General features: G+C 40.2%; 1 long non-coding RNA gene across 1 annotated transcript; it reads left to right on the forward strand.

The window, feature by feature from the left end:
* Positions 1-5,306: 5,306 nt before the first annotated feature.
* LOC142042170 (uncharacterized) lies at positions 5,307-20,200 on the forward strand. The gene is made up of 3 exons (XR_012653641.1): positions 5,307-6,092; positions 16,262-16,650; positions 17,038-20,200. It is a non-coding gene; the product is annotated as an uncharacterized LOC142042170 (long non-coding RNA).
* The last annotated feature ends 2,264 nt before the right edge of the window (positions 20,201-22,464 follow it).

Below are 22,464 nucleotides of genomic sequence, written 5' to 3' on the forward strand. Positions count from 1 at the left end.
TCCCTTCCCCTTTCTTCTCTCCACCTCCTCCCTCTTCTTTACCCACAATAAAATCTCCCTTCACCTGATCCAAACCTGGCAGCTTTCATCCAGGAAAAATTCCACTTCCTTTCAAAAAGTTTAGCCTGGATTAGGGACGCCACGCACCCCATTTATTATCCCTGAAAGCAACCACCCCAGCGTAACCCACCTCCCCGTGTACAAGGCTGTGGACTACGCTCCTCGTTTCACCGCAGGCTGCTCCTGCCTTGCACGTAACAGTGCTCTCTGTTGAGCACTTCGTATTACTCACGGGCCTAGGACATATGTACCTTTCCCTCGTGTTCCCCGCTTTCTCGGCGGTAGTATCATTTGGTAAAACCCATATTTTTAGTCGAGACAGGTGGGGGTTTAAGAATAGACTGTTCATTTATCAGCAATGCCTAACATATCCTTTTGGAGGATAAAAATCCATTTGGAGGAGGGGGGGTGGGGGGGGGAGAGGGAGTTTGGAGCAAAACCAGTGCATCTCAGATTATTTTCACTGTGTTTCACTCTATTATTATTATCTGAAAATACAGAAAACTTCATCCTAGCCAGCTTTAAAAGAATTCTTTTAATTAAGCAAAGTATCATCTACGCTTTTAATTTTTCATTCCACGCACCAAACATTTTGTACGAGAATCTTGGCAGTCCAACACAAAACACTTTCAAAATGTAAATGCCCTAGCTCATGTGCATAATTCCTGAAGGCATTCATCTGAGGGGCTGAATACTTCTATCAGCAGTTATATTTCAAGTTACAGACTAAAAATAATTTTAAATCCAAAACCTGGAATTCACCAATCTAATGAACAGATTTTAATCCTTCTTCAATTAACATACACGTGATATTTATGCACTGCTATGTTCATTTTCAGCATGCTTATAGAAATCCTCACTGTGAAATAAACCAGTAATAAGGCAATTCTGCTTCTTTTACTTTCACAGAGATCGTTTCTGGCAAGCCACCACAAAATAATGAACTAATACACCAGAAGCAATTTTATATTCCTTTAAGTGCTAGTCCTCAGCAACAAACCAACCCCAACAAGTATTACAACCTAAGAAAAAAAATCCTCTTTAGATAAACAGCATCATTAGGAGCAGTATCATTGAGTGCTCTGACATTTCTCAGTGAGGAGTGTTTAGCAGTTTGTGATTTTATAACAACAACTCCAAGTTAAACCCCTCAACTAATATTGTATTTGCATTGTACCATGCAGCTACTACAGGCCTCTAAAAAGTAGTTTGAAGAAATTAATTTTAACTATCACCAAGCCATACGTTCCTAAATTCCTTCCTTAGTCTACACAGTTCACTAAAACACTCTCTACTTACTTTAAGCTTGATCGGCCAATAAATACTGCTTTACTACTTAAAGTTATGAGTTGTTTTTCAGTTTATGTTGCCATAAAACAGTTCAAATGCAATGCCAATACGGAGATGGTTTTGATACAATGCTGTCAATGGCATGAATATAAAACTATTTTTGTACAAGTCACTAGGTATTTTCTAATTATTTTATGGGGGGGGGGGGGTGTTGAGAAAAAAAAAACCCAAACCTGTTTGGATTTGTTTTGTTATTTAATTCCTGGATATAAATAAAATCAAAGGGAAAAGATTAAAATATTTTACATAAGCATCCCTTTTTTTTTCAGTGTAGAGGAAAACATTTTGTTTTAAAAAAATATATGAAAGGACTAGTTTCCTCATAAAGTGTCTTTAAAATATATTTATTTCCAGATACTTTAATTTGCACATGCACTTGTCTATATAAAGAATACAAAGTAAGTATTATAATAGGTCTGGCAGTTCCATAGTAGTAGTAAATCTTAAGTGTATTAACAGTCTGCCAAATCGTGCCTAACTCGGTACATCTATATCCACAGGCTACTTTGATCTATAAATGGCATTACTCTAATATTTAAGTATTACACTTAAAATAAATTCCTTCATTAACACCCGAAGAGCAAGAGAAAGAGAGTGGGAGTGTGCGTGAGCATGTGCCGGTGCGTGCACGTAAAAGATAAAGAAGAAAATACACTTACGGCACTTATGGACCTTTAAAGGCCACAAAAAATACTATTTTTAAGATAAATGATAAAAATGGTAATTATAAACTAATCCTGATGAATTCCAGGTATTATAAAATTTAAATACGAAGCCTGGAAATATTTATGTCCAAATTCACGTTGCTAAGACAATCAGGAAACGTAATTGCAATGAGATACAATTACTGAAGATCATCACATAGTTACCTTAAAAAATATTAGTCCAGAAACGTGAACACGTACCCTCGTGCATACACACACAAATGGCATAAAACCCTACGTACTTGTTAGCAGCTGCGTTAGAACTGCTCTGCACATGGATGTTTAATAATGTTTCAAACGTACTGAAATATTAAATAAATACGAAAACTTGCACCACCCAACTTTGTTCTTTTCTTGAGCTTGCTTCTATTTATTTAAAAAAAAAAAGGGAAGGGGGGAATGCCATTCAAGAAAGGAGCTATATTGTAATCAATGAAGGCAAGACTGGCACAAGTCCTAGAACATTTGCATTCAGAAATAAAAGCTGTGATCGACCTTTGTCTGCTAAGAAAATGAAGCTTGCTGGTTTTAAACAGACTAGCGAAGGGAGGGGCAGACTTGATAGAGAGGGAGAAGAGAACCTAAAAAATAGCAACAATGGCAAATATTAGTATATCCCATCCCTAATAGCCAGCAAGCGACCATCCTGAAGGAGCCTAAACCTCGCCGGGCTACTAACGTACTACTGGTTAATAACAAATTAACAGGCAGACGCGAGCCAATTTGCCGATACCCGGGTAGTTTTCTGAAACTTAATTTTCCTACTTGGCAATCACTCGCCGCCCGTGCCATCGTCGCGGTGCACAAACCCGAAAGGGGGGAGCAGGGAGAGCAGCTTACCCTGCGCGGGGTGGGGAGCCACAGCCTCGGGGAGCCGCCGATGTGGTGGTGGTGGTGGTGGTGGTGGTTCACCTTGCAGCTCTGCAGTCTCCTGGAAAAGCAGGCAGAAGGCACTGAGCGAGAGCTCTGTGGCATTTCTCGCCCTTGCAAGTGCATGCAGGCCTGGGAGAGGAGGGAAGGCGGTCCTTACCTAGCAACCGGCGCCGGCTGCTCCTCCGCCCGCTCCCCTGCCACAACTGCCCCCGGCTGCCAGCGCCCGGCGGCAACAATGGGCGGCTGCGAGGGGTGGCAGGGAGGGAAGGGAAGGGAAGGGAAGGGAAGGGAAGGGGCGAGGGGAGGGAAGGCAAGGCAAGGCAAGGAGGGAGGGAGGGAAGGCAAGGCGAGGGGGAGAGAGAGAGGGAAGAGAGACGGAGGGACAGAGGAGAGGAGGGGAGGGGAAAAAGAGAAGCGTGTTAAGCTTGTCTGGTAGTTAACAAGTCTTGAATGAAGAATGTTAGCAAACAGACAAACAGCATGTCTGATGCATGCTAATAGTCCTGGCTTCATCACTGACACTATGAATAATTCAGTAGAAAGGAGGGAAAAGAAGGGGGGGGGGGGGGAAGGCACCCTCCACCCTCCCTTCACGCTTTCAAACGTCTGCAGAGAAGACGAGAATAAAAAGTATGCCGCAACTTTCTCCTTTCCACCCATCGCTAAGAAAATATTCAGCAAAAAGGCCGGTTAGGCACCATCGCTTTCACCAGTGCTGCCTCTCGGAGATTTTCGATTCCTATTTTTGTTGGCTATTAATTCCCCCCCCCCCCCCCCTTTACCGCCTATTTTACTTCTTTTGTCTAGGAGCTGGCACCTGTCCCAGAGACGGCATTTTACTGCACATCCCCTTTTCCCTCCTCAGCAGAGAAAGAGGGGGGAGAGGTTTGCAAGGAGGAAACAGCCTGTGCAGCCCCTACCCCACCCCCAGCCCCCTGTCCGTCCGTCCCCCCCCAATATTTCCATTTCAGCCATGGTCAAATTACATGGGGTTTGGAGTGCTATCATCCGCCCTATTTCACATGGCGCAGATACCTAGAGCCATTAAAAATATATTTCTATTAAAGAGAAAGAGAAAGCCGCGAGAGCAAGAGGCTTGTTCCATAAGCAGCACTGTGCACTGATACTCGGGGGAGAAAAATCACAAATAAAAGCCTTCATTCTCCCAGCATACAAACTAGCAAAGCCCGATTCATTGCTCAGTCAAAGAAATCAATTTCTTTAACGGAGGAAAAAGAGAGAGAGAGGAGAGAGAGAGAAAAAAAGGATCAGCGGAGGGGAAAATACTTGGAGCTTGAACCTCAACATTGCGATATACAGTACATCCAAGCACAGCGCAGGAGAGACGGAAAAAGAGCCCGGTTCTTAAACGCTGGAAGAGGAGGGTTAAATAAAGCAGAGGAAAAAAGAAGATCCTATTTGCAGCATTTTTAAAAGTTCTGCTCTGGCAAAGGCCGTCTGAAGGGGAGGCCCTTGCAGCAGGAATGCGAGCAGCGGCAGCAGCAGCAGCAACCTTTTTTTTTTCCAGAGTCCAGCCTCCCCCTTGTGAGCGACTGGAGCAATCTGGCTAAGGAAGAGGAGGAGGAGGAGGAGGAGGAGGACGTGAGCTAGCGAAACGCAGAGGGCTAGAGCTGATGATGAAAGAGAGGCACGGCCCTGCGTGAGCAGGCTCGTTTTCATCATACGCAGACACACACACACACACACACGTACAGAGCCGGGCACCCCGCACACCGCAATGAACCCACCGCCCTGCCCGGCACACACCGCCCGGCCCCCGGCCCGGGAAGGGGGGGCTCGGTCTCCGGCCGGGGGTGAGGATGGGGACGGTCCTGCCGGGAGGGGACCCGGAGGCAGGAAAAAAAGAGCAACAGGGAGGAAAGGCGCTGCGCTGGAATGTAAATGCACCCACGCTGTGGCAATATTGCTTGACAGTGCAGGGCGGCTAATGAAGGTTTTAACTGGGGGGGGGGGGGGAGAAGGAAGGTCCTACGGAAACATCTTCCGGGATTAAAACGGAGAGAAGAGGGCTCCTCTTTGTATTTACACATACCTAGACGTCTCTCTGTAGCAAAGCAGCCCGCAAGGACCACAAAACTGCAGCACGCACACACACACACAAAAAACCCAAACCCACAGAGCTGAAAATGGATATTTGAAAAAGTAAATACTGCATGTGACAAAAAAACTTCGTGATTTTGTTTTCTCATGCCCTTACTTCTAAACCAGCTGCACAGCCAAGCTCAGGCTGCTTGGCCCTTATAACTATCTTGGCACCGAGTCAAAAGCTGATAAGCATTTGGGCGAGACAGCTCAACTGCTGTGCTGGAAGAAAAACAGCTGCCATGATTGCTGTTTGATTGAGAGCGCTTACACACACTCACAAAAAAACATATCGGACTGCAAAGACGGGCCACAAATGCCTGAGGATTCAGCTTCAGAGGATCAACACACATTTCCTTTAAAAAAAAAAAGAAGTTTTATATAGTTTCTCCTCCATTCCTCCTCCCCTTTTTTAAAGAAAACGTACTGCGTTGACTTGCTTTTCTTCTTCCCATCCCCCCTCCATAACCTCAAGCAAACTCAAGGAATTGTGCCAAAAGTCCCGTTGCTAGTTACCAAGTGCATTTTTTTAAACGTCCCTTTGATACTTCTTTCCCTCGTGCTTGCCATGGAATATGCAAGTAAGATAATCTTTCCATTACTTACAAGAAGTAATTAAAAAAGAAAAAGAACTCCTAGCTCCACGTTCCTTTCTCTTTTTCTCTCTTAAGGGGCAAAAGGAGGGAAACGAGGGGGAGAAGGATGTTTTTTCTCTTTGCCGAGTCCAACATTTGGCTTTTTCCATTTGTGGCAGATCACTGTAACGCTATTGTAAAACAACTTCCTGCCCCTTTTGGCTCACGTTCCAGAAGCTGCTAGGCTAAGTTCATAGCACAAACTTTTTTCCCCCTTGCCGAAGAAGAAAGACAAAAAAAAATTTCCTGCAAATTATTTTCCCCCTTTTCTGGCTAATGGACTCACGAGGTGAATTGATTGCAGCTCTTTAAGAATGTTACACAAGAGACGTCGGTATCCCAGCTGGATAATTCATAAGCTGAAAAGGTGGGGTCATTATAAATATATGTCTGTCTGTGTCCGTGTGTGCGTGCATTTTAATTTTGTAATTTCGAATCGTAAGTCTTAATACCATCAGGTGGATAATGAGCTAAGCTGCTTCATCTGTCGTACTAATTTGTGTATCTATCATAGCACAGATCATTGGCTCAGTATATACAGCCTCCTACTTCCCAATTGCTTTTGTACTCTAAGGTGACCCGCATCTCGCTCGTCTTCCTCCCCTCCTCTAAATGCTCAGTCTACTGAAAATACCCACCGAAAGCTTCTAAATCCTCCCTGCTAGAAAGGGGAGATGTTGCAGTCTCTCTGCTGTAAGCCAAAAAGGAAAAAATAAGGCCTCCACAACTTGCTCTCTCACGATCTCTCTCTCCTTCTCCCTCTCTCTCCCTCTGTTTCTCTCATAGCAACAGCATTTCTTGGTACGCCTGCTTTGGCATACATCAGCAGTTCTACCCGTCCAAGTGTCCTTTTGCGTCACATCTCGCCATTTCACTCAACCAATGAAATCTCCTTGTTGCAATAAAAATATATATACTTTTTCTGTTATTGGTATATTCAAAAAAATTTTTTATGTGCTTTCCTAACAAAAAACGTTGTCAAGCATTTGATTTGCCCGGGGGGGGGGGGGGGGGGGGGGCGGGGGGGGGCGGCTGTACAGGATTCAACCTTGAAGAGTCGTCTTTGTGGAAAATATGTTACCATAAGAAAAAAGGGATTACATGGCTACTTAAGGGAAGTCATAGTTGTCCCTCTCATTTAATATTTATTTTGCTTATGCTATCATTACTTTCCTGATGGACTTTTAAAACAGCTAGGCAGTTTCAACTAATTGGAAAAGTCAATAGCATGCGTTTCTAAGACTTTGTACAATATTCTTCAGGAAAAAAGATACTAATTGATGTTTTATTCCTCTAAATATTGATCATAACGTGATAGAAAAAAATGCAATGGAAAAAGAAAACGGGTAGATGTGAGTTTCTGTCCCTTGCAACTCTCAGATCCCATCCAAAGAGGCTGCTCTCCAACCTCTGCTTAAAAACGCACTATCCTGCAAAATGGAGCGGAGCTCTTTAGAATCATAGAGGGTTTTTCCAAGATGCATTTCCTTCTTACACAAACTCACATGATTTTTTAAAAATGCAGTATTTAAATGATCAGCTGTGGTGATGATAGTGACAAAGAGTTAATACTATTTACAATATACTATAGCTTGTAATACAGCCATTCCAAGAGCTGTATGTACTCTGCCTGACTGGGAAGACTGGCAAAAGCAAGCACCACTAAGAATAGTACGTATTGTCTGTGATGGAACATACTTTCTACCTATACATCATCAAGTATATGAAAACCCATCTCATTGTTTTCAGGCCTGACTTCAATCACATTTGCTCTATTAAAATGCAGAGTATTAGCCAAGTCTAAAAAGTACAGGGTGGCACATGTGGCTTTCTCGGAACCGGCTGGCTGTGCCACATCTTGAACGACTACTGCAGTGGAATATTTAAGGAACCTCTGTTACACATTTTTATCCACCCTCAAATCTCAAGAAAATGCTCAACCACTGGCACTCTGAGGAGAATAAACATTTCTTTTGTAAGCCAAATATATGTTTTATGGTTTACCCTTACCAACTTTTTTTTTTAATGGTGTGAAACCACAAAATTTTTTTAATATTTATTTTTAGGGAATTATAATAAAAGCATACTAGACATTATCAGGACATAGCTGACAAGATATTTAAACAGTTACTTTCCCACAAACTTTTATTTCAGTAAAATGACACCTAGTAATTCTGACCTATTCTAATAACTTTGGTATCTATTGCATACAGACTGCGGATGCAGAGGATGTGTATGCATAAATTCTGGGTGGTTAAAAAGTAAAAGCAAGCAAAATTTCTGGATAAGAGACTTAGCAGCAGCCAGCCTTAATGTCCAGCTAAAACTGTTATCAATTTTGTTTAAAAATAATGGCATGACATTCATGATAGTATTTATTTTAACAGAACACGCACAGATGAGAATGTTAACCCTACACAGAAAAAAAGACATTATATGCAATAGTGCATTCAACAATTTTTAATGCCAGTGTAATATAAAAGACAGACCTGTTTTTTAGGGAAGGATCAGACTCAAGTATATGAATAGCTTAGCTGATAGTGTTTTGCTTGCATTTAATCAGTTTTCTGAATGACTCTCCTTTTTTTTCCCTCAGACACTATGTTTAGCTCCTTATTTATTTTTGTACTTTCTATATAAAAATACAGATCTCCTTGTTCTTTACCCTCCATACCTATCCATTCCTTTCTCACCTTTTGTATAAATGTGGAAACAGCTGAGTTTCATCTCTACTTTTGCCTGTCTCATAACTGGGATAATTCTTGTGTATTTGGAGGGTTAAAAGTGCATCGCCTTTACACAATTACAGCTCAGATTCATTCATTGAATGTTATCCTTCTTCAAGGAAATATATAAATCCATTATATCTGTCACCAGAGTTGTAAAATATGATTGAAAGTCATCTGACTTTAGGTTACGACAGTACTAAAAAATAAGGATTCAGGAAAGAGGAAAACAATTACGTGAAGTCCAACTTGTAAGCTTCACTTAACAGAAATGGAATTCCAAAAAGGGAAGTGGAGGAATTATTTTAAGATTGATCATGCCTGAACAAATTCAAATTATGTAAATAGTCATAAGCCAAAATTTTCAACTGCAGTTTATACCGTTACGTAACTTTATAACCTCTCTCTCTCCCCTTATCACAAATTATGTCTATTGGAAACTCATTATAGATACTCCTACTATACACTAATTCATTTGCTTACATTTTAACTCAGAGTGGTCTCTCTTGTTCTTTCATCTCAGTTTTGTGTGATACAGACATCAACACTAAGGTCAGCTCTAAATGGATCGTCATTTTTCTTCTTTCTAAATAATACAGCTCATTTTCAATATGGGGTGGTTTCTAATCTAACAACCTCCAGAAATGTTTAATAAAAAATGATCAGGTACATGATTTTTAAAAAAATAATCCAATCAGACATATTTCTTTTTTTAGGACTAAGCTATTCAGAAAAGTGTGAATTCACATTTTTGGATTTTTTTTATCGTATCATTAAAGTAATTCCAGTACCTGTTATAAAAAACATCACCAAGAATAGCCTTATTTAACATTTAGAGAGCTTTTCTTTTTAAAGACACACTCCAGGGATTAAAAATAATAATTAAAAAAACCCCCAAACATAAAAGCAAAGCAGTCTTGTCCATCGTTCCCTAAAGGAACTGAAGGTGCTCTGTGAGATTATAGCTGGTGTACGCTTCATAGAAAGGACAGTAATTACACATTGTACATGTTACTTGGGAAAGTTCTATTCTACTGCTGAATAACTCACATTAACTCCAATGGATCAGTGGTGTATTAAATTATGGGAGAAAAACATTTAAATACCAAATAAAGACGATTTTGAAGTGATTTGAACTGTAAAGGCAAGCTGAACAAGGATGTATTTCCACATTCTCCCCTTCGAAACATAATGAAGCATTTTGAAAAAACACTTATTTCAGTACGCTGTATTTTAACAGTAATGTTTTATAGCAAACTTGGCATTGAACTGGTATCAACGTAAATGAAACTCTGGCAGTAGGACAAGTGTTTTGTTTTTTAATTTTTTTTTTTTTTAAAGAAAGGAGGCATTAAACAGTGCATTGCATTAGCAGTTTCTTTAATGGTGTTACCGACATGATTTTGTTTATATTGCGACTATTTTTTTTTCTTTTTTTACTGTACAGAGCTGTACACTTGAAACTGATGGTATTAATATTTTGCTTATATCCCATTCTTACTGATGAAAATTTACATCAGCGGCAGCAAATCAAAGCCCCAGACAAGATTTTATTTACTGGCTTCTACCTATTTATCCCAAATACGCTGCACAGCTCCTGGATCCTGCAGATACCTCTTTGCAAAGGAGGCGCAAGCTGGAAACCAAGCCATGGCATAGTTTTCATGTCTAGTTTTATGGCCAGCTAAGCAGCAAGCTCCTCAGCTGTAAAATACCACAATTTTATTTTACTGAAAAAGTAACTAAACTTTACAATACGCCCAGCTTCCCCTGGCGCTGTTAAGTCATGCTCTGACAGACTGTAATTTATTCTTCACGCAGAGAGCAGACAATACAGCTCCACGCTCCGGATCACTCACTCTTGTCCTTTCCCGCTAGCCCACGCCACACCGCGCCACGCCGCTACCCCCCCCCGGACCCCGGCCGGTGAGGGGCTGCCCTGCCGGCCTCGGTCCTCCGGGCTCCATCCAGCACCTTTCCAGGTCCCGGGGGCCAGGAAGGCTCCGAACCGCTCCACGGTGAGCACAGCAAAAAGCTGCAGCGGTTCTACCTCTGCCTGGAGACAGGGCTCGGGGGGGGACACACGGCAGCGTGAAGGCTGCACTGCGCTGGCAAAAAGCTGGCAAGCCCAAATACTAGGAGGTTTTTACCATCCGGCATTTCTGTACCTTCAGCAGTGACTGACAGGTCTAGGTCTCCCGCCGTAAAGGCTCTGTCCTGGTAACACTCTTCTCCTGGTTATCACTAGGAGTAGAGTTAAAACAAGCTATTGGATTTTAAAACACAGCCCTCTGTTTATTTAAATGGACGCAACTGCTTAAAAGTGGATGCCTCACTGGAGGCGGAAAAAACCCCAGTGAGATAACTTAAAAAAAAAAAAAAGAGAAAGAATGGTAAATAACACATTGTAAAAAAAGAAAATGTTAATTTTTAGAGAACGATAAGCTGCAAAAAGCAAGCAAATGTACATGATGAAAACTGCAATGAAAACTTGAAATTTCTTAGGTCTAAAAGGGGATTAAAATACCTTCATATTGTAAATTACTTAGAGGCTTTTAAATTAGTCGAAGTCGTCCAGTGACCAAGTTCTCTGATATTAAGAGTATCTATTTTTTAATTACAACAGAGTGCTACAATCCCAAACAAAGTGAATTGAAATGGCAAGAAAAATGACGTACAACAGAAATTCCTTAGTGTTTTTTTAGTAGTGAAATGTTAGTAAAGATGAAAAGTTTGTATAAATCGTAAGAAAATAAAAAGGGATGTGCATTATGGTAACATATTCATAGTATAGTTGCAATTATTTAGTACACGCAGAGACACTTAATCCAAAATGGTTGTAGATACAGAATTCACAGGGATGGGACCTGTTTAATGAGCTGAATATTAGCATCATATCTGTTTTATGTATCCAACTTCAGTTTTACAGTTCAAGTTAATATTTCTCTTTAGCCCATTAAAGATAAAATATATGGTACATAAGGTGCATCTTACATTGATCTATCTAGCTTGGCTATCTAAAATACCACTGGAACCTCACAATGTAACAGAGCATATTGGCACTGGTAAATTTAAATCCCTCTTCTTGGAAAAAAAAAATTAAAACCCACCAAAACCAGAATTCCTAACATGAACAATATTGACACATTATTGTTATTATCATAAAATATAACATCAAGAGAATAATGAACCTACTGAAAGTATTCATGTATTTATCTGGACAGATAATACAGTCTTCTACATTCTTTGTACCAGTTGCAGGTATAAATTACAGTTGTGAAAAAAGAACACCATCTTCAATTCAATACTTCATAGAATTTGTGTTTCATGAACTGTTTTTCTTCCCATCTGTCATGTTATACTTACTAAAGTTGTCACACTTGCATTATTAAATTTCTTATATTTTGAAGGGGTGCCTAAATCTACATATTCAGCTTTAACAGTATTTTGCTACTTCTCAGTTTTAGTAAACAAAATGTCACACACGCACGGGATTCTGTATTTCCTTTGTCCAGAAAGACATATTCCTACAGAGAGATGCATTTAAGCATTCCGTGATCTGTACACACGCAGTTCACGTTTGACAAAAACGACAGAACACGCAGAAAGGACGTTAGCGAATGCGAAGGGACAACTGCCCGGCTCCCAAATACAGCCTGTGAGCAAGGCACGGCATTAGGCAGGGTGCACCAGTAGAAGTTCGAACTGGGTCCACTACCAGCAGCTGCAGTGGTGGAGTGACGGCTCTGGGACTCCAAAGCAGATGCAGCAGCAGCAGCAAGGCCTCAACTCAGAGCATCACGCTCTGAAAGGAACCGTTTCTGTCCGTGTAGGAAGAAAAGACCTTTATGTTTCACTAAATTACATTACATTGCATGTAAAATGGTTTTTAAAAAGAGAGGGTAATTTCGGTGTTGCCAGCAGACCAGAAGTTTATTGCAAATATCTTTTTTTAATAATTTCCCATTTTGCTTTTTAAAAGATAAATCAGCATCTATGCAGATTAAATGTGTGCCATAATCTAATAAAGGTTATTTTAATGAAGTTTATTACAACCTGACAAAACAAATACAAACACTCTTACAAGGAAAACATTCAGTGGAGTTTTTACTTTGCACTGTCTACACTAAAAATGTACAGTATGAATGATAACACTGGCATCACCAAAAAAAAAAAAAAAGGGGGGGGGGGGGGGAGAACTGAAAAGCTGCTTCCAGACTTATTCAGTGAACTATGTTTTTCAGCTGTTTAAAAACACTTCCTTTTCAGAATACTGAAAATTCCCAGGGGATATCAGTGACTAATCCATGGAAATTTCAAGTTTCAAATTCAACCATTTTTTCCTGGGGCGTAAGTGTGTTTCACTGGAGATTTTAGATAGATGATAAAAGCACTGAAATGTTAAAAGGTCAACTCTTAAAATTCATATTCCCACAAAATGTTATCGACAGAAGTGTAATGCAATGAATTTTTCTTGGTCCACCAAAAATTTCAAGAAAACTGCACAGTGTTTTTTCCAATGCAGACAAGTAACTTAATAAGAAAATTGTGCGGGGAAAAGAAGACAGAGAGACTTTTTGCCTCTTGGCAACAGGACAGTGAGAGTTGGTTCGAAATAGAGAACTCTCCCTGACTCAATTAGAAATACATCTGCTTTTCAAAAACTTTTGAAGCCAAATACCAAAGTCAGAGTTGTCATCTAAAGCCCACATTACTTCCGTCATTTATTTGTAAGAAAATTAAACAATCCCCCCTTCCCCCAACAACCGTTTTAACAAAATCACATACTTCATCTCTTCTGCATGTGTGTGCCCACACACATACGTGTGTGCTGTGTGCAATATGGTAGGCCTATACACGAGATAGATATGTATGAGTCTATGCATTTATGGTCTTATGTTACAACAGCCCAGTAAGTATGAATACTATTCAAGAAAGACTGTACATTAACATTCAGTTTATATAATACTGCATAATAGAAATCACAATATTTTAATAATGCAGCCTAAAGATTACTAACAAAGGGTTACATTTGAATTATAACAGGAAAACCATAAAAGACATGGCTCAGGACTAATTTTTTTCCCTAGTTATACAAATAAACACATCATTTAAAAAATGTTAATATATCTAAAATACAGTGCAAGAACTATACAAAAGAAGTCGATAATAACAGCACTACATCACCAGCAATTTTATCCCTTCCACATTATCGTAACAACTCATCACCACATTCAGAGAACACGAACACTAACTGCTCCGTGACTACCTGAACGTAAGACCTCGTTCCTGTACTAGACCTGAAACAACTGGGGAGACTGACGTAAAGATCAGGGATTTTGTCTAATAAAGCACTGTACACATAGACCAAACTGTTGTTCCAGCACTCGGCTGGCAGTGCTCTGAGTTTTCAGCACAGAGGGGAAAGCAAAATAGATACTTAAGATTCATTGTGGGGCCTTGCAAAACACAATTCTGCTTTAATACTGTACTTACACACACACTTGTATAGCAAATGGGTATCCCATACATACAGGGGAAGATTTTTATAGGAATATCAGACTTACTGTATTATTGTTCAGCTATTACTGGCCAGCTAATGGCCAAAACCTTAATCAGTCTAAGCAATGTATTGGAAATCTATTGGAAAAGGCCATTTTGTGCTGGAACTACTATGTTATTCCAGCTTTCGTCTTTGCTTTTCCCTAACAGAGAACGCCATTTTGATGCTGTCATGCATTTTTCTTTCCAAAGCGGATAATGCCAGTGGAAAACATAAGGATGGTATCCTTGTACTGCAGAGAAATACAGCAACGCAGTTTCACAGAGAAGTAGCATTTTTATTTTTACAGGTGCAACTTCAGTCTGTCTTGTATTTTCTGCTCACCCTAATATTAATTTAAAAAGCAGACACACATAGATGTACGATATGCAGCTTTCTGTATCCATGTAGCATTTTGAAATTTTCATATATTTCTTTTTATTCAAGTATTCAATGGAAAGAGGCAGAAGAAGAGATCTCACCAGAAGACAAATTGGGCAAATAAGCATTTACTTCAAATGAATTTTGCTGAGTTACCCTGGGCCTAAATATATATCCAGCAGCCTGGTGTTTAGAAAAATGTTTATCTTCCAACAGTGAAGAATAGACTCAGTCATTTCCATAGTACATCTGAAGCCTGACCAAACCCATGTTCTACAAGACTATTTTTTAAGTTTCCATTTTTTCTCTCCTTAGATAAACTGATACATTGCAAATTATTGTCCAAAGGATCAAGGAAATCAACGGGCTAATAGAAATGGCTTAATATTAAAAGCGGAATACACAGGTGTACAACAGTTGCTTAACAGAGGAGGCTGTTAAATACGAATGGTTGTTAGTTTTCACTGCAGGGGTCACATTTGGAAACAATTTTGATCGAGCATATTTAGAAAAATAAAACAGAAGTTTGTATTTCTAATTTCAGTAATGTCTTTGACTAGGAAATGAGAAAAGTCTTAACCACAACTCAGCTTTACCAGGTACACTAGCCGGAGAAATCACTGCCAGAAATAGTAATGCTGAGGAATCAAGCTCGCACAGTAAAATAGAGTATTCTCTGCCCATTCTATTAACCCAAACTTTGCCAGGGATAAAGCTCCTTTATAAACAGCAAAACAAATAAAAAGAAAAAAAAAATCCTGAGAGGTTTGAGTCAGAAACATTCAAAGCACAAAATTTCCAAAAGGCTCCACTCAATAAGAAGCTTTCAGAAGAGGCACTGCTACTATGACATCTTTGATTATCATATTGCATGTTGAAATATTTAACACACACTGAGAAAAATTAGTTTTCCTTTCAAGCAGGTATTACTATAGTTATTGTAAGGTTCCAATATCTTTTTGAGGAAAAATAAATATTTTAAAATTTTAATATCGGCTGAATATTTTCTTTTTTTTTTTTCTCTAAGCAGCTATCCACATTTTAAGATTCTCCTACAGCTCATTACCTCCAAACAAAGCACAACTGTATGAATGCTTTAAGGCAAAAAACACCCCAAAAATAAATGGAACTGACATTGCCTTGACACTCTCTTTAGTCTTTTGAATCCTGCAGACAACAGAAAAGCAATATTAGTACTGAAGAACACATGGCAAAGGGGGATGGACCTCATAATTAATATGTTTACTAATGAAAATACAACTAAGTAACACAAGGGAGGGAAAATACCTGTGCTAACCTGACAATATTATTTTTATTGGATAATGGGTATAGTAAATATACCTTTCCCCTCTGGCTTCCACTAAAATCTAAAGCTAGTGGACTTTGGGAATTTCAAGTAACGAATAAAAGACACAGAAGGGTTAGTTTCAGTATTGCTGTAGTCAGCGTCACTTGCTGCTCACGTACTAATTCTGCTGTTCACCTTCGGCTCAGCTTTGAATGCAACTTTTCATTAAAAAGGGCACAATGTTTCAGTTGCTTGGCCACTTCTTTTGTTTAAAGAGCTTGTTTTGCTGTATTACAGAACGCACTTTTAAATCTAAGAGTAGGTTATTGGGAATGTTTGTTTAAATAACACAACTTCAAGAAAACTAAGGGAAAGACGTAACATTTTACTTGAAATGACTGGAATGTAAAGAAAACAAATAAAAACGAGGAGAGAGAAAGAAAGAGAGAAACAGTAAATTTTGCTGTCTTACACAAAAGAGAGTGAGAGTACTCTGTATCAGGCAAATATGTATTGCGGCACATAATCCAAAGGAGAAAAAACAAACAGGCTTGGAATTCAGCAACAGTTAAAAAAACGTGGCACGCTCTCTTCTGCAGAGAGGAGAGTCTGGTGCAGAAGGCAAACGCAGACGGGCCACCCCAGGCTGCCTGTCCCGCCCTGCCTCGCGCCCTGGGAAAGCCGGGCAGAAGGATGCGCTGGACGAGGCAGAGGCCTGGATCCTGCCCGCGCGCTCCTCCCAGCCCCCCGGCAGGATGGAGCCACTTCCAGCACGGTGAAGCCTCCCGCTCCAGACGGGTGGACTGAACACGAGAGGTGCCCACAACCAAACAGAAGACACAGACCGATGGCTCATCACCAGAGCAGTCTATGAGAAGTCCAGAGAAACACAACTGCCAACAGCACAGCAGCCAGCATCTGCAGGATTGTACCCTAAACCAGCGGGAACATCAGCTGAACCCACCCTGCGCTCCATTATGCCAATACGGTAGGGTCTTCCAGGGATTTATAGTGGTGTAAAATGCGAAAAAAGCCCAGTAAGCCCAGAGACACCCAAGTCTGAGAGCTAAAATTTACTGTCATACACATTTTTACCTTGATCCTATTCGTGTTGACAGCCACAGAAGCCTCAAAGCTTACTATTGTAGTATTACTTATTTTTGCGATGGCAACATTTTAAGTTCCCCCCAATATGCGCACATCCCTTGTGCTCAATTTTAACCCTGCTGTGTTTTACACAACTTTGCTGTCATCAGCAATTAAGGGCTTTTTTTTCTTTTTTTGACAGAAGGAAGAAATGTGGAAAAGCAGTATTTTGACTCAAGATAGGTGTTTACAGTTTAACTATTTTATGATCTATCATTGTATTTCACAGATTTTACCACTGAGCAAAGAACAGCATACAGATGAAAAATAATAAACATCCTTCAGTGAAAGGTGATGGTTTTCTATACGCAAGTCTTCCAGGTAATTTATCTCAGCTACCAGGTTTATCTATGTTCCCTGGTCACAGCAATTAAAAATGAGATGCATCACATTCTGCCACCAGTTACTTCTGAAGCCAAAAAAAAAAAAAAAAGAAAAGAAAAATCAGCATTTTTGCATAAAATTAGTGATAAATGTGAGGATGTCCTAGTTCACTTTGGCTTAGTACCCCATGCTTACCACGCCTGGCTTCACAGGGCTCTGTGTGTGTGTGCGTGTGTGTATATTTACTTGGTGCAACACAAAGAAAATGTTATGAAAAAGGTGATGAATACAATCTGCTGGGACACAGCATCACGTTTCCTTACAGGCTGAGAAACAATGCTTAATCTGAGACCTCAGAGGCCCAGGTTTAATGCTGCAATTGCCACGAGGTTTCTCTCTTTCTTCTAAGAGAAAAATTCTCTAATTTTCACTAGTCTAATGCTTCTTCATTTGGAACAGTCCAGCGGGGGGAAGGGGAAAAAAAAAAAACCAAACCACCAGTTTAAAGGCTGAAAACAGAGCAATTGAATTACTGGCAGCACGAGGGGAAGACCCAAGCAATATATTTAGTTCAACGAGGGATTAAGTGCCACAGCCATTGGTAAGTAAAGCGCTAATACGTCCTCTTTGAAATAGTTTGACTTTTACTCTCGCCGGGACTGCCGCACGCTCGGAGGTTGGGGTGAGGCAAACCTGATACTCTGCCATTCTCTGCCAGCACGTGCCTAAATTAGTTCTCCATTTTGTGGTGGCCCTCTGAGAGCAATTCCCATTGAGAAGTGAACAAAGGCCGCGACCCCGGGGTCAGAGTGTAATGCAGGAAGCATGACCTCCCCTTTGTTCCGAACAGCACTGTTTACTCTGCCTAAGTAAAGATCACCAATACATTAACTAAAGAGGATTAAAAAGGTCATATCCCTAGGGATGGAGCTCACGCAAGTGGCAACTCTCTTCAGTCACTAAATCATTTGACTTCCCTCCTAACCCCCCCTTCAAAATAGAGACACCTTAAGCTGCCAAGGCTCAATGGCACATTAATTCCTGAGCAAAAGTACGTATGAACTTCATGTGGTCTTCTTCTAAAACCAGGTTAATTTCTGCACAGATAGCCAGTTGTTTTGAAGGTATTTTTAAAGTTATAAAAATATTTCAAGAGAAAACTAGCACCTCGGTACAATTTTTTTTTTCTTTTTTATCTCCTTTTGAAAAGTTCCAAGTTGATTTATAAAATATTTTGGGTCTTAAAATGGTTATTAAAAAATGTCATCTTTTGTAGCTATTATACATGTGAATCTTAAAACATCCTGTAGTATGTGGATAGGCAGAAAAGTTGCCTGTTGCTGTAGACAATTTCTAACTCCAGGATGGTTCACTTGCAAAAAAGAAACCAAGGAAAATAAAGTGAAAATATGCTGCCTACGAGAATTCACGTATGCCAATAGCTAGGCTTAATCAGGCTAAATAAGCGCTTCTTTTGTCTGTTAAGCTTTCTGTATCAACATTTTTATAATATCTTAGAACACCACTATTATTATGAAATATATTAGCAGAAGCATCTCTTGAAAAGGCTAAATTAATGCTGCATTGGTAACATACGCAAGGCGACGTGGCCAATTAGACGGCATGCTGGATTGCCTCCTTTCCATTCCTGCCTCTAAGCTGCTGGATGATCCCAACTTTTGCTTTGTGCCTTGGTTTCCTCATCTGTGGTGATATCGCTCACTGGGATGCAGATGTTACCATCAGTTACTGCGCCAGGATGGGAGAAAAAGAGCATGTGGAAGGGAGTGGTGTAGACTAAGATATTTTCCCCCTCTCTTCCCTCAGGCAGAAGCACTTCTGATGAAGCTGAACGTTGCGAGAGGTTCCAGAAGAAAATAATAGGAATAAGGCCAGGCAGGGGGTCCAAGCTGATCAAAGTCTTTGGCGCAGGGAGCTCAGCACCACAGACAAACCCCACAGGGGCTAAATGCAGTTGAAATCAGCACTAGATCACCCACCATGGCAGCTGACTTTGAAAGGAGGACCGAGGAGTGCCAGACTCCAAAAAACCAAGGTCCTAGAGCAGCACAGTACAGGAGTTCACTGCGTGGATTATGTAGGGGGAAGGGGGACAGTGTGTCCTTTAATTCTCAGATACTTTGTGAAAAATAGCTATTTTTGAATCCACAATACATGCAGCTTTCTAGTCTCTAGCAACATAAATTGATGCATAAAGTGTGGCAAGCTGGGGTGTCATTATACCCAGCCTGCATTCACACTGGTACATTCTGCCCCTTCCCGTCTCTTCTGCTAGCCCTGCATCCTCATGCATCAGGCAGGACGAGGAAGGAAGATTCTTTGCACTCCTCTGCAGGACATTCGAGAAGTCACTTGCCCTGTCTGCAGGCTTCTTCATAGCAGGAACCCATGCATTTCAAATGTTTTCAAAAGGATGTGAACAGATAAATGAAATCAAGAATCCAATAAAAATAACATTACATTTGCCTTATTATGGTCTCTCTTTTAGTGAAAAGAATCACTTCCTTCTTCACCACTGCTGTTCCTTGCTCCTATGGTTTCTGATCTTTCCTCACCCCCGCAGAAAAAGAGGAAAACTTACTGTCATCAGGAAAACCAAAAGGAGAAAGCCTTCTTAGCATACACGTCCCACTGGGGAGCACAGGGTTCAGCCCAGATGGCTCACAACAGATTCCAACATGGCCAAGTGTAAAGAAGAAACTTCCAAACCACGTGTTTGTACCTTGATAGGTGGTATTCCCACTGCAGGTGGGTGAAAGACTGGCACTCAATACAACTCTCTTGTGTGTTTTACCCGTCCACTTCTGTGCCTGGGACAATCGAATATAGTAATACTGTTTCCAGTTATTGCTGTTCCCCAAAATCTAATATAAAAGTATCGGGGGTTTTATTATATACCAGGAGTCAAAGAAAGAACAGCGGAGTCAGAAAGCCTCGACAGAAAACAAGTCTAGAAAAGCCTGTGTCCAGAGCAAAACAAGCACCCAGTGAAAAACAAAAATGTACAGCAGGTATTTAAAATAAGCTACCTGGAAATACAGTACCATATTGGCACGTTGTATGTTTATCAGATCTTCCCATTGACTTCAATGGGAACACTCTGCTTTTATGCATGAAAGATTATGCAGGCATAGCATATCCGTCAGAAAAAAAAAAAAAGCGTAACAAAATCTCGAGACACAGAAGAAGTAGATGGACAAGGGCAATCTGAGTCCTGAGAAAAGCTTTGTAATAGGTTGAGGCAAAGAGGTACCTTTTCTGAAAAACAAGAGCATTGAACTGAAACAACTAGAACAAAGAATATATTTTAAAAGTAATATTTAAAAATGGAGATTAGGAGCATAAGGACTGAACCAAAGACGTAAGGACAATTTATTGACATACATCAGAAGCAGGAAGACTGCACAACAGTTGTCTGGCAAGTCTGAAATAGTACTGGGAAACAAAGGGAGTGAATAAAGAGGACAAAAAACACTGCAGAAAAGGTAATGGCTGATTATGACCTTGAGATATTTAGTCATGCAAAAAAGTAAACTCACCCTTTCTCACCCTGTTATGACCATGCTAGCATTTCTTGTTTGCTGGGTTCCTGATCTGGGGTATAAAAAAGAAAAGGAAAAAAAACCCCACGGTATATCCACTACTTCTTCCAGTGGAAGCTCCAGATTATACCTCCTAGTCTTTCATTTTCCAGTTCTCTTTCACCTTCACACCAGCAAACAGCAGCCTCCCTCCAAGATGGGAAGTAAAAGCCACGCTCTAGAAAGTTATGAAATAAGATGTCCCTTCTCTTGAACAGAAAGGCAGAGGAAACGTGACTTTGTGACATAAAATTCTTGCGCAGTCCATTTTTTCGGGGGGGTGGAGCAATACAGACCCTACCTCACGTTCCTGGAAACAGCTCTATCTCCTGATGCCCGGAAATCTGGACACACCCAAAGGTACCTTTTATCTTAAAAAGAAATTATCAGGCTTGATACAGGTGGAAAAATCTATGATATTCAAGTGATCAAATTGTCTCCTCTGGTCCCTCCAGGCAGCAAATCCCATTAATCAATTCTTTTGCAAGTAAAGGGTGAAAGAGCAGCAGACACCAAAACACAAAGTGTTGAAATAACTGGATAAATTAAAAGGCAAGCTATTCTGAGGACTAGATACACGTGCAGGAGTTCTGAAGCAGCTCAAGGTTGGAGGCAGGGTTTCCAACAAAAAAAAAAAATGCACCCTCCTATCAGGAATGAAAGGGTAGCACTCCTTAAAAATAGCCACAAATGATGATCCAGATTACATGCCAATGAATTCTAGCATTTAGTAAACCGTCTGGAAGGCTACTTTAAAAGATTATAACTTTAATGCCTAAGCAGAGATTACACAATGGAGAGAAAAATAACATTGCTAACATAATGAAAAATATGTCTTTTTTAACTTGGAGTGCATCCGCAGAAATTATTATTTATTTGGCCTTTCAAAAGGGCTTTGATAATGTGACTCAAAGACCATACAGAAAACAGAGTAATCATGACTGAAAGTTGGAGTCATGATTAAGAATGAGCTAAGCAGCCAAAAGTAAAATGTAGGAATAAAAAGACATTTTAAGAAGAAAAAGGTTAATAGTTGTTGCATGCAGAGGCCGTGCTGGTATCAGCTTTTAACTTTAGTTAGCGGTCTGGAAAGATCAGCTGTAAAACGGAGTGGCAAAACTGACAAGTGAGGGGAGCATATTTGGATTACTGAAGGGTCTAACGTAGTTGAGTGAATGTGAAACATGATACATATTTTTTTTTTTATAATTGCTAAGGAAATCATATTGCAGCATTCTCGGCAAAGGGAAGAGACCTGGGTGCCATCATAACAAGTCAACGAAAGCTTTCATGTATATGCAGCAACGTCAAATAAGCCAAGTTTTACAATGCATGCAAAAAAGCACAGAATACTGTATTGAAAACATTACCCTTCTAATATATACCGGCCAGGGAAATACTTTCACAGCGAATGCTATCTACAGTTCTTTTTACTTTGCCTCATTAAAGCTAGTGAAGTAACAGGAGTGCAAGTGCAGGCAACTAAAATGATCTGACTTACAAAAAGACTGCCATATACAAAGACAGAAAGTGATTAAACTATTTATGTTAGCGAGCACACAAGCAATGGGGAACACGGCAGACATACATGCTTTGAAAGTCAGGAATTGTAGTCTGACTTTCTCACCTACTTCCAGTCTTGAATGGGAGATTATCCAGTTAAATTAAGCAAGCAGTAAATTCAGACTATGGGAATACATTATTTTACAAAGTGCAGGCTAAGCACGTGA

This window comes from Buteo buteo, chromosome 19, assembly GCF_964188355.1.
Source record: "Buteo buteo chromosome 19, bButBut1.hap1.1, whole genome shotgun sequence".
In the NCBI taxonomy this organism is placed as follows: domain Eukaryota; kingdom Metazoa; phylum Chordata; class Aves; order Accipitriformes; family Accipitridae; genus Buteo; species Buteo buteo.